General features: G+C 34.7%; 1 long non-coding RNA gene across 1 annotated transcript in view; it reads right to left on the reverse strand.

Moving 5' to 3' along the window:
- Nucleotides 1-12954, reverse strand: part of LOC129144120 (uncharacterized) — an 89644-nt gene that overhangs the window by 71614 nt on the left and 5076 nt on the right. Inside the window, exon 2 of the long non-coding RNA XR_008548305.1 lies at nt 11236-11334. This is a non-coding gene — a long non-coding RNA (uncharacterized LOC129144120). The remainder of the gene's footprint in view (nt 1-11235; nt 11335-12954) is intronic.

The raw sequence follows: 12954 nt of genomic DNA on the forward strand, positions 1-12954 counted from the left end.
TGAATGATCAAATCCTATGAGATGAAATTAGCTTCAAGGGTCAGACTTACTTTAGATAGGTGACCATAAAGATCCAAATTAAACAGATTCTCCACAATTATCTCTCATCAAAGTTTGCAGAAGAGTGGCACTGGTATGGGAGAAGGGCAGAAAAATGCTGGGAGAAGAAGGGCAGGGTCCCTGGTGAGGGCTCCACCCTCAAGCTTGTACCCACGGACCTAGGTGAGGACAGGCACTCCTGTTTTTGTGCCCAAATGTTGCATTTTCCAAGACCACCCTAACCTGCCATGCCCCCTATCCTGTGCCTATAAAAACCCTGAGACTCTAGTGGCCATGCACACAAGTGGCTGGACATTGAGAGGAACACACCAGCAGAAGAGCACACAGGCAGTTAGACGTCTAGAGGAGCAGAGGAGCAGAAGAGCACACCAACAGGCAACAGCAGACACCAGCAGGCCATTGACCAGTGGAACAATGTGGATGCTGAGGGGAATTTGCCCAGGGTGGTCAGAGGAGAGTGCAGCCATTGAGTGACTAAACTCCGGGGGAAAACCACCTTCCCACTCCATCCCCCTGCTGGCTCCCCATCCATCTGCTGAGAGCTACTTCCACCATTCCATAAATTCTTGCATTCATTCTCCAAGCCTATGTGTGATCTGATTTTTTCCAGCACACCAAGGCAAGAACTCTGGTATACAGAAAGCCCTTTGTCCTTGTGATAAGGGTCTAATTTAGCTGATTAATACAAGTCGCCTACAGACGGCAAAACTAAAAGAGCACACTGTAACACACACCCACTGGGGCTTCAGGAGCCGTAAACATTCACCTCTAGACACTGCTATGAGGTCAGAGCCCCACAACCTGACCATCTCCATGCTCCCCCTAGAAGTTTGAGCTGTGGGGCATCAAATAAGTGAGCCACACCCTCATCATACACCCTGCAAGGGGGATAAGGGAAATTTTCCCATTTCAGCACCATTCACCTTTCCCATCCCTTCCCATTATATATTCTCAATACAACCATGGCTGCATTCCCTCTTTTCAGATTTATGATGTAATTAATCATCTAAATCAGATACCAACTATAGACAAATTAAGTATAGCTAATTGGATCTAGACTTCAGTGAAATATTTTCTGGTCTGGTTCTTTCTCCTTTTCCCCAGTTCTACACGTGGTTTTTTTTTTTTTTTTTTTTTAATTAACAGAATTTTTAACTTTTCATTGGCATCCCTTTGGTCAATTGACGTATATTCTGTAAAGACAGGTACTTATAAGCCAAACCATTCCCTTACTTGTGACAAAGATTCTCTCCTTGTTCAAACCTAGTCAAGATCCTCTGAACCCCCTCCTAGGCCAGACCTCAATATTTGGCTATAAAACTACAGCCTCTCAGCACAAATGATTCCATTATTTCCCTGCCCCAACACTAAGAGGCTTGAACAAACACCACCACAGTTTCTGGGGTGACCTGACCCCCAAACCCCCTTTAAAGTGTCTGCCTCAGAAAGCTCAGTGCTTCCAGGGGAACTTATTGTTTGTTGCAGCCAAAACCTGGTAATAGACAGGTCTCTGAATACTCTCTTAGGGCAGTTACTTTTGAAAGCTTGAAGTTGTAAATATAATACTTTCTTTCCTCTTTTGAGACTGATGTTTCCCACCATCTAGAACTTTCTTCTCAAGAACCTGAGATCTGTCTCTTTGAAATGCAAACTTCAGGGAAATAACTCTGACTCTCTCTCCCAGCCTGATGGGCATCTTGCTCCAACATGTACCACTACCTTCTGTCATAAATATAAGAAGTTCACATCTCCTCCTGATAAGCACCAATTTAAATACGCAATTTCTGCTCAAGCCTCCACTTTTTCCTCTTCCTCACTCCCTCATTCTCCCTTAATAATGTCCAGTAGCTCTGTACAAATCAAAGCTGAGTTAATACTGGAACTTCTTCCCCATTGCAACGTGAAGGATAGAAGACTATCCCACTTCAAAATATGCTACTTTAGCATGAGGGTTATTTTGAACTGAAGGCAACTGAGAAAAAGCAGATACAAGAAAAATTTTCTGCCTTCTTCCTATTTGCCTAAAGACAAAATATAAATTTGTAAAGATAAAGATGTCCCCTCTTTTTTCTGTAACAGGAAGAACAGAAGTAAATCACCAAAGACTATTTTAGACCCTTGTCAGCTGGAAGTCAACAGAGGACACTCCACAACAAACTTTACTAACTAGCCCTATCTTCCATTAGTTTCCCCCATGTATGTACCTTCCCATGATTTGCCACTCAAGAAACTCTATGTCTTTTTATTTTTGTTTTCTCAATTCCCTAAATGTGTATTGTTCTTTTGTTGGGATCCTACACAAGCCCAAGTTCTAACTCCTGTCTTAGTCTATTAATATTGCTATAATGAAATATCACAGACTGGCTAGAGAAAAGAAATTTATTTTCTCACAGTTCCAGAGGTTGGGAAGTCTAAGATGTTTTTTGATAACACCTTGAATGCTATATTCTCTGAAGGGGTGAATGTTATGTCCCCATGTGGAGAAGGGCCAAAGAGCAAAAACGGTAAAGCTAGTTATCTTTATCTCCTTTATAAGGTTATACTCGTTCATAAAGGTGGAGCCTTCGTGATCTAATTACCTTTTAAAGGCCCATGCTGTTAATATAGTTTCCTTGGGGATTAAGTTTCAACATTAATTTTAGAGGGAACAGAAGTGTTCAAACCGTAGCACCACCTCTTTCAGTTACTCATGTTTGAGTACTCCCATGGGTATGCACATACATTTGTTGATAAATCTGTTTATTTATCTGTCTTTTGTCAGTCTAATTCTCAAGGCTCCAGCCAATGAACCTAAGAGGGGTAGAGGAAAAACAGTATTTTTTCTTCTTTACCAAAGGTTATTGATGAAAAACATTTGTCCTTACCACTTTATCTTTGACACTTGCCAGCATGATGTTCTGCAAACTGAAAACAGAGGAAAAATGCCTCTTCTTGTACCAGTACCAACAACCAAGGCCGAGGACCAAAGGGTTTCATAAAGGGGGTCTGGAAAAGCTCAGAGGGGCCGAAAACTAGTTTCTCTATGTGCTAAAAGTATAATGCATCAAAAAGGAGCAACTAGTTAATTATGAGATTGGCAGATAAACGCTAAAATGGTTGGGTGACTAACTCATGATGTTAAGATTGCAGATTATCTTTTTATCATTTTGTGCTTTTCTATATTTTAACTTATCAAACATAAACAATTATGCTATTAATCAGAAAATTTACAATGTCAGAAGACAGTTTCAAAAACTCTATATCAAAAGTGACAGTGATGCATAGGAGAGAAAGAGAGAGAGAGATCACCAAAATAAAAGAGTAGAAGAATCTGGCTTTCTTGGTTGTTCTCCCCCTCCAAAAACAAAACCAACCACCTAGTGCCAAGGTGATCACCAGAAATATCTCAGAACTCAAAATTAAGTGTGTGACAATCACTGGGATCGCAAAGAAGCGAAAATCTGCCAGCAGATGATAAAAGAAATGGACCACTCTAACTGCAATGCCCCTTCCTGAAGCTGCTAGGTTCCACACAGAAAAGTCACCCTACAATCCAGTTTCTACACTGGGAAAAGTAAAATCAAGGCAGACAGCCAAGTTCCCCATCATCTTGGGGTTTTCGTTTTTGTGTTTTGCATGATAACCATTCCTGCCACAACCCATGGGAAGCATTGTAAATGGCCTGTAGGGCAAAAATTCCTGAGGGCAGCTACAGAAAAAGAGTAGGGTGGGGCTAGTAACATTCAGCTCATAAAATGTGGTGGCTATTGTTTGACTTGGCCAAAAAAGAGGTGGCTATTCTCTGACTTGGCAAAATCAGGGAGGCTGTTTAGCAGCATAATACTGTAGGGTACATGCTCCATGGGTCCCCTGGCCACAAACATCTAGCCAGCCTTCCCGAAAAGCCAGGGGTAATCTTTGGGATCCCCCAATATTCAGGAAGGGCAGACTAACTTTTGCAAGAGCCATGGCAAACCTAGGCTTAGGGAGCCATCTAGTGCCATAAAAGAGGCAGCATCTCGGGCCAGGGGAACTCAATCAACACAATACCTATGCAGAGACATGCGCTAGAAAAAATAAATCAAGCCAAACAGTAAAGACGGAGGTAAATGATTAATCCTTCAGTGCAATGATATAAACAGAGGTTTATAAGAAATAAGAGCAAATGAGGAACCATGACCTCCCTAAATGTAAAAAACAAGAAGGCAGTGACTGATCCCAATGAGATGACAATGTGTGAGCTCTTGGATCAATAATTCAAAATAACAGGTTTGAGGAAATTCAGTGAACTCCAAGGTAACACAGAAAAGCAATTCAGAAATTTATCAAATACACTTAATAAAGAGGTTGAAATAATTTTTAAAAATGAAACAGATATACTGGAGGTAAGAAATACAAGTTAAACTGGAAAATCTATTGAAGGATCTTAATATTAGAATTAATCAAGCAGAAGAATAAGTAAGCACAAAGACAGGAGATTTGAAAATACACAGTCAGAGGAAAAAAGAATGAAAAATACTTACAAGAGCTAGAGGATAATCTCAAAAGAGCAAATCTAAGAGTGACTGGCCTTTGAAAGGGAACTGAAAAATTGTAAGGAGTCAGAAGTTTATTCAAAGAAATAATAAAATAAAACTTTCCAATCCTACAGAAAGATATAAGTATCTAGATATAGGAAAATCAAAGGTCACCAAAGAGATTCAACCCAAATAAGTATACCTCAGGACATATAATGATTGAACTCAGAAAGGTTAAGAACAAAGAGAGGATTCTAAAGGAAAAAGATGCAAATAACGTATTCGGGAGCTCTGATTCATGTGGCAATAGACTTCTCAGCAGAAACTTTACAGGCCAGGAGGAAGTGGGATGACACATTCAAAGTGTGAAAGCAGTAAAACTGTCCACCAAGAATACTGTATTCAGCAAAACTATCGTTCACATATGAAGGAGAGATAAAGACTTTCAGAAAAAACTAAGCTGAATTAATCAACATCAGACCTGTCTTAGAAGAAATGTTAAAGTTTTTCAATTAGAAAGAAAAGGATGCTAATGTTCAACAAGAAAAAATCTGAAGGTATAAAACTCAGTGGTAAAAGTAAGTACATAGACACATTAAAATAGTTTAATACTGTAATTGGGATATGTAAACTACTCATATATTTAGTATTAAGATAAAAAGACAAATCTATCAGAAATAATAACTACCACAATATAAGAGATAAGCCATGTTAAAAATGCATAAATTGAGACAACAAAAAGTCAAAGTGTTGTGGAAATTGAGGTAAAATATGTAGTATTATAGTTTATTATTTGTTTTTATTTTTTTTAGATCAAACGCATCATTATTATTTTACTTTTCATAACTAAAAGATGTTTTTCTGTAATCCACATGGTAACCACAAAGCAAAACCTCTAAGAGATACACTAAAAATAAAAAGTAGTGAATTAAAATATATTACCAGAGAAAATCACTTAACCACAAAGGAAGAAAGTAGGAAAAGAAGAATTGAAGACAGGAGTAACAAAAGAGCCAGAAAACAAGTAATGGCAGTAGTAAGTACTTACCAATCAATAACAAAATTAAATGCAAATTGACTAAATTCTTCAATTAAATGACACAGAGTGGATTAATAGATTTAAAAAAACAGGACTTGATAATATGTTGCCCACAAAAAGCTCAGTTCATCTGTACAGAAACACATAAACTGAATGTAAGGGGATGGAAAATGATGTTCAATATAAATTAAAACCAAAGAAGAGAAGGAAAAGCTATACATATATCAGATAAAATATACTTTACCTCAAAAACTATGAAAAAAGGCAGAAAAGGTCATTATATAATGACAAGAGTCAATTCATAATAAAAATATAAAAATTATAAATATATATGCACCCAACACTGGAGCATCCAAATATATAAATCAAATATTAATAGATCTAAAGGAAGAGATATACTGCAATACAATAATAGCAGGGAACTTCAACACCCCACTTTTAGCAATGAACATACCATCCAGACAAAAAAAAAATAAACAAAGAAACATTTAAGTTACAACTATTCTCTAAACCAAAAGGACCTAACATTTACAGAATACATATTCTTCTCATTAGCACATGGATCATTCTGCAGAATAACCATATGTTAGGCCACAAAACAAGTTTCAATAAATTCAAAAAAGTTTAAATCATATCAAGTATCTTTTCTGACCACAATTGAGTAAAACCAGAATTGAATAACAAGAAAAACTTTAGGAATCTTAAAAATACATAGAAATTAAACAACATGTTCCTGCATTACCAATGAGTCAAAGAAGAAATTAAGAAGGAAACTTTGAAAGTTTTTGAAATAAATGAAAAATTGAAACACAACATACCAGAAACTACAAGATACAGCAAAAGTAGTACTAGAGGAGTTTATAGCAATAAACATCTACATTTAAAAAGCAGAAACAGTTCAAATAAGCAAGATAATGATTCACCTTAAGGAACGAGAAAATCAAGAACAAACCAAACTCAAAATTAGTAGGAGAAAATAAATAATAAAGATCACAGAAGAAATAAATGAAATTGAGAGTACAAAACAATACAAAAGATAAATTTTAAAAGTTAGTTTTTTGAAAAGATAAACAAAATCAACAAAACTTTACATACACTAAGAAAAAAAGAGAGAAGACCCAAATTAATAAAATCAGAGATGAAAAAAAGACATTACAACTGATAGCACAGACATAAAAAATGATCAGTAGAGATTACTATTATATAATGACAAAAAAGTTAATTCATAATAAAAATATAACAATTGTAAGTATATATACACCCAACACTGGAGCATCCATATATGTAAATCACACATTAATAGATCTAAAGGGAGAGACAGACTGCAATACAATAACAGTAGGGAACTTCAACACCCCACTTTTAGCAATGGGCATACCATCCAGGCAAAAAAAAAAAAAAAATCAACAAAGAAACAATAAATATTCCAATAAATTGGAAAACCTAGAATAAATAAATAAACTTCTGGACACATACAACCTACCATGATTGAACCATGAATAAATAGAAAATCTGAACATACTAATAGCAAATAATAAGATCAAAGCTGTAATAAAAATTATCTCACCAAACAAAAGCCCAGGACCTGCTGGGTTTATTAGTGAATTCCACTAAACTTTTAAAGAGCTAACACCAATTCTACTCAAACTCCAAAAACTTTGAAGAGGAGAAAATACTTTCACATTTGTGCTTTGAAGCCATCATTACCCTAATAGCAAAACCAAGTAAGAACATAATAAAAAAAAAAGAGAGAAAGAAAACTACAGGCCAATATCCCTGATGAACAGACATAAAAACAAAAATTCTCAGTACTAGCAAACTGAATTCAATAGCACATCAAAAAGATCATTCCCCATAATCAAATAGGATTCAGCCAGGAATGCAAGCATGGTTCAACGTACACAAATCAATCAATAAACATGATATATCACAACAGAATAAAGAACAAAAATATAATAATTTCAATCCATGCTGAATAATCATTTTATAAAATTCAACATCTCTTCATGAGGAAAACTCTCAAAAAATTGGATATAAAAGAAACATAGATTGAAACAATAAAGGTCGTATATGACAAACCCGCAGCTAACTTCATACTAAATGGGGAAAAATTGAAAGCCTTTACTCCAAGGTCTGGAACACAATAAGAATCTCTATTTTCACCACTTTCCCTCAATATAGTACTGGAAGTCCTACCCAGAGAAATTAGGCAAGAGAATAAAAATAAAGGGCATCCAAATTGGAAAGAAAGACATCAATTTGTCTTTTTTTGCAGAAAACATAATCTTATATTTAAAAAAATCCTCAAGACTTAGCCAAAAAACTGTTAGAACACATAGACAAATTCAGTAAAGTTGCCAGATATAAAATACACATAAAATAAGTAGCATTTATATGTGTTAGTGAATAATCAGAAAATATCAAGAAAGCAATCCCATTAACAATAGCTACAAAAAAATACCTGGTAATAAATTTAATCAGGAGGTAAAAGATCTCTACAATAAAAACTACAAAACATAATGAAAGAAATTAAAGGACACAAATAAATGGAAATCCCTTCTATATCCATGGATTGGAAGAATTAATATTGTTAAAAGGTCCATATTATTTAAGGTGGTCTAGAGAATCAGTGTAATCCCTATCAAAATACCAATGATATTTTTCACAGAAATACGAAAAAACAATTCTAAGATTTGTAGGAAAGCACAAAAGACCCCAAATAGTCAAAGCAATTCTGAGCAAAAAGAATAAAACTGAAGGCATAACACTGCCTGACTTCAAAATATACTGCAAAGCTATAGTAACCAAATAAACACAGTAATGGCATACATAAAAGCAGACACAGAGATCAGTGGAAAAGAATAAAGAACTCATAAATAAATTTATTTATTTATTAATACATCCAACTCACTTTAGACAAAGGACCAAGAACACACACTGAGGAAAGGACAGTCTCTTCAATAAATGGTCTGGGAAAACTATATTCATATGTAGATGAATAAAACTAGATCCATATATCTCACCACATATAGAAATCACATCAAAATTGATGAAAGGCTTAAATGTAAGACCTGAAACTATGAAACTACTAGAAGAAAACATTGAGTAAGTGCTTCAGGATGTTGGTCTGGGCAGATATTTTTTATTAAGACCTCAAAAGCATAGACAGCCAAACCAAAAATAGACAAATTCAATTATTTCAAGCTAAAAAGCTCTGTACAGGAAACAAAACAATCAACACAGCGAAGAGACAAGCTACAGAATGAGAGAAAATGTTTACAAACTGAACTGTTCATCTGACAAAGGTTCAATAAGCAGAATATATAAGGAATTCAAACTACTAAACAACATAAAAGACAAATAATCCAATTAAAAATGGGCAAATGATCTGAATAGACATTTCTCAAAAGAAGACCTACAAATAGGCAACAAGTATATTAAAAAATACTCAACATTACTAAATATTAGGGAAATGAAATAAAAAACATAATGAGATTATCTTACCCAGGTTAAAATAGCTATTATCAAACAGACAAAAAATAAAAAATGTTAATAAGGATGGGGAGAAAAGGGAACTCTCACACACTGTTGGTGGGAATTCATATAATCATTATGGAAAACAGTATGAAGATTTCCCAAAAAGCTAATAATAGAAATACCATAAGATCCAATAATCCCAGTGCCAGCTATACATACAAAGGAAAGAAAATCAGTATGTCAAAAGATTACCTGCATTCCCATGTTCATTGCAGCACACTATTCACAATAGTCAAAATATGGAATCAACTTGCGTCCACCAACAAATGAATGGATAAAGAAAATGTGGTATGTATACATAATGCAATACTATTCAGTCATAAGAAAAGAATGAAATTTTGTCATTTGCAGTAACACAAATGAGTCTGGGGAACATTATGCGAAGTGAAATAAACCAGGCACAGAAAGAGATTATTGCATGTTTTTCCTCATGCATGTGAACTAAAAAAGCTGATATCATAGAGGTAGTGAGTAGAATGGTAGTTGCCAAAGTTTTGGAAGGGGAAGGAGAAGAGAGGGATGAAGAAAGACTGGCTAATGGGTATAGAAATAGTCAGATGAAAGGAATAAGTTCTTGTGTTTTATAACCCAGTATGATGACTGTAGTTAACAAGAATGCATAGTATACTTAAAAATAGCTACAAGAGAAGATTTTGAGTATTCCCAACACTAGGAAATGATAAATACTTAAGATGATGGATATCTCAATTACCCTAATTTGATCATTACATGTTATATATATGGATCAAAATATCACATGTGCCTCATAAATACATATAATTATTATGTATCAATAAAAAATAATGAAAAAAGAAAAGAAAAAAGAGAAGGAAGGAAGATAGGAAGGAAGATAGGGAGAGAAGAAAAAAGGAAGGAACAAAAAAGGAACTTTTCACTGAAGTCAACCAAATCCAAATTCAAATTTTAGCTTTGCCTATTGCATGATCTTAGGCAGGTAATTTAGCATCTTTAAACTTCAGTTTACTTAAAAATTGACAAGATAACCCTTAACTCATATGGCTGTAAAAAAGGTGAAATAAAACATATTTATACAAATTTAAAAGAATTTTCATTGTTATTATCAAGGTGAATCTTTGCCTTCCCAAAGTTTAAAGCCTATCCTGAATCCACTCTGGTACTGCTGTCTTAACCTTTAATTCATGGAGACACTGTGGTTTGTAGCCCTGACACTCATTTCATAGATACTTAAAGACCTAACAAAGAATAAGAAAAACCTCATGTGCATTCATGTAGTGGACTTTTCACATGTAATGTATGGCATCTATTAGCAACAACAATAATTATGATGATGATAACAATAAATAATTCCTGTAACCTTGGTCTCTGTCAGGTTCTGGGTTAATCACTTTATATGCAATATTTGACATTATCTTCACAGTGACCTAAGGAGGTAGATACTATTATTACACGCTAGTAACTTGCTCAACATCATTGAGCTAAAAACTGGTAGCCCTGGGTCTCTAACCCAATCTTTGAATCTTCAAAGTTTCAACAATCTTTGAAGTTGTTTATACAACTTCAAAGAGTAGCCTTCTGACCACTTTGTCATCTACAGAATGAAATAAGTACATTTCTGTCTAAGGTATATTTCCAATTTCTTTTTCTTTTCACAATCTTGTTCTTACATAAAACTGCAGTCTACCCTTCATATTGCAGTTCTGCATCTGTGTATTCAATCAACCACAGATGGAAAATATTTGGAAAAATAAAAAATAATAATATAATATTTAAAAATAACGCAAATAAAAACACAGTGTAACAACTATTTACCTAGTATTATAAATAATCTAGAGATGATTTACAGTATACAGAAGGATGTGCGCGGCTTATATGCAAGTATACCATTTTATATAAAGGACTTGAGCATCACAGGGGATTTTTGTATCTGCAGTGGTCCTAGAACTAATTCTCCACAGATTCTAAGGGACAGGTATATATTGAACTCTACATTGTGTGTCATCCTTTCCCTGAGGCATGACAGAAACAAAAAAAGTCCAAACTCTACAAATAAATCTGGTCATGGGAGCTGAAGAAACCACCAAATCTGTGACCAAATTACAATTCTGATGTGTGTTACAATACCTGCTTCACAGATACCACAGGCATAAATGCTGCTGTCACAGCATTGTGATTCCATTTTTCACAGATTCTGAAATGCAACCACACCAGGCTGAACTAAATCTGTTAGAAAGTAAATCAGTACTCCAGTTAACTTTTTAATCATGTAACTCTGGCTAATCAGAATGAAAGCAATTCTGAATTGTCTACATACAACTATATTTGTATGCCATCAATACATCAATTCCTTGAAGATAACGCCTTTGCTTTCATTTAATAAAATCACATCTTACAGTATCAAATTAATGAATTTGGGGATTCTAGGAACAGACACTGTCTTTACAAAGTTTAAGAAATCATATTGTGCAATAGTTTTAAAGTGTGTTAGATTTTTAATGAGGGTGGTTTTTAGTTTTTAAATTAGCAAAATCATGCACACATTTGTTTCTTCTGCCCTTAGAGATTATAAACACCCAGAGGCAACTCATTTTTTGGAGTATTTGCTGTCAAGAAGCAATGAAGTGCAAATGGAAGCCAATCGAACTTAGCAATTTGTTTACTCAGAAACCAAACAGCTGGAGAAAAAAAATTAAGTATTTTAATAATTAGTCAGTCATGTCAGATAAGGGGCATTCCAGTGTATGATATAGCATTATAATAAGGAAGCTGCCACTTTGGATGCTAAAGAATTAGCAATTAACCTTCTTCAAACTCAAGAAAACATCCCCAGAAAGGAGGGAAAAAAGTTTTTAAAAAATCCTTTGGTTTGAATTATATTTACTAAGTCTCCAGAGTCAAAACAATTATTTTTAAAGTTTTATGAGATGATGTGCTTTCAGTACATTCACAAATAGAAGGCATATGTGAGCCAATGCTAAAGACTATGTATTTAAGAAATTATAAATTAGCATAGTTATCATAGGGAACTGTTGTCAACTATCTGATCAGAAGTTAAATTCTGATAATCCTTTAGCTTTAATGTCTATATCTATTGTAAACTGTAAAAAAAAAAAAAAAAAGTGCAAGTTAACCTCTGCTGCAGCCCAATTGTTATCTACCTTCTGGTAATACATGCTCAATTAATTATAAGCAACACCAACTTAACTTCCAATCTTTAACCACAAAGTCCTTTCAACATGCACCTGCTCAAAATATTTTTAAAATATAAAAACCACACTCAAAGAAGAGATAGGACCACACACCATTGACATATGAGATTATGACTACGGTCCAGTGAAAACCTAGGCATTAGGAGCCAAGAATGTTAACTTTGTCCAAAGCTCACATCTTCACCTCTGGCCAACTGCCAGCCAAAGGAGAATGTGAATCTTTCCCTTTCCAGAGAAGTATTCCAATTAGCAGTTCAGATGGAGAATTGACTTAAACTTTGGATACTTGGCTTTTGTGTAGCTATATCTAAACATGTACATTAGTCTTTGAGGTCCTTATGAACAACTGGAGCACTAAACTAAATAACAATTATATCACATATATCCCAAGGAGTATAAAAAACAAAGAAGAAATTGTGTGGAGTTGCATTTGGTACCTTCAGGGGAGAAAGAAAAAGAGGTGAAGGATAGAGAGAAAAAGAAGTAAAAAAGGAGTTGAGGAGAAATCAGTACAGTTATAGTCTCACTGACAATTCTTAAATTTGGTTACAAATCAAAATAACTTGGTACAGTAGCAGTACCTAGTCAGAATAACCCAGAACATGTTGTTGTTGTTGTTACTGTTATTGCATGG

Source organism: Pan troglodytes, chromosome 1 (genome assembly GCF_028858775.2).
Source record: "Pan troglodytes isolate AG18354 chromosome 1, NHGRI_mPanTro3-v2.0_pri, whole genome shotgun sequence".
Taxonomy (NCBI): Eukaryota; Metazoa; Chordata; class Mammalia; order Primates; family Hominidae; genus Pan; species Pan troglodytes.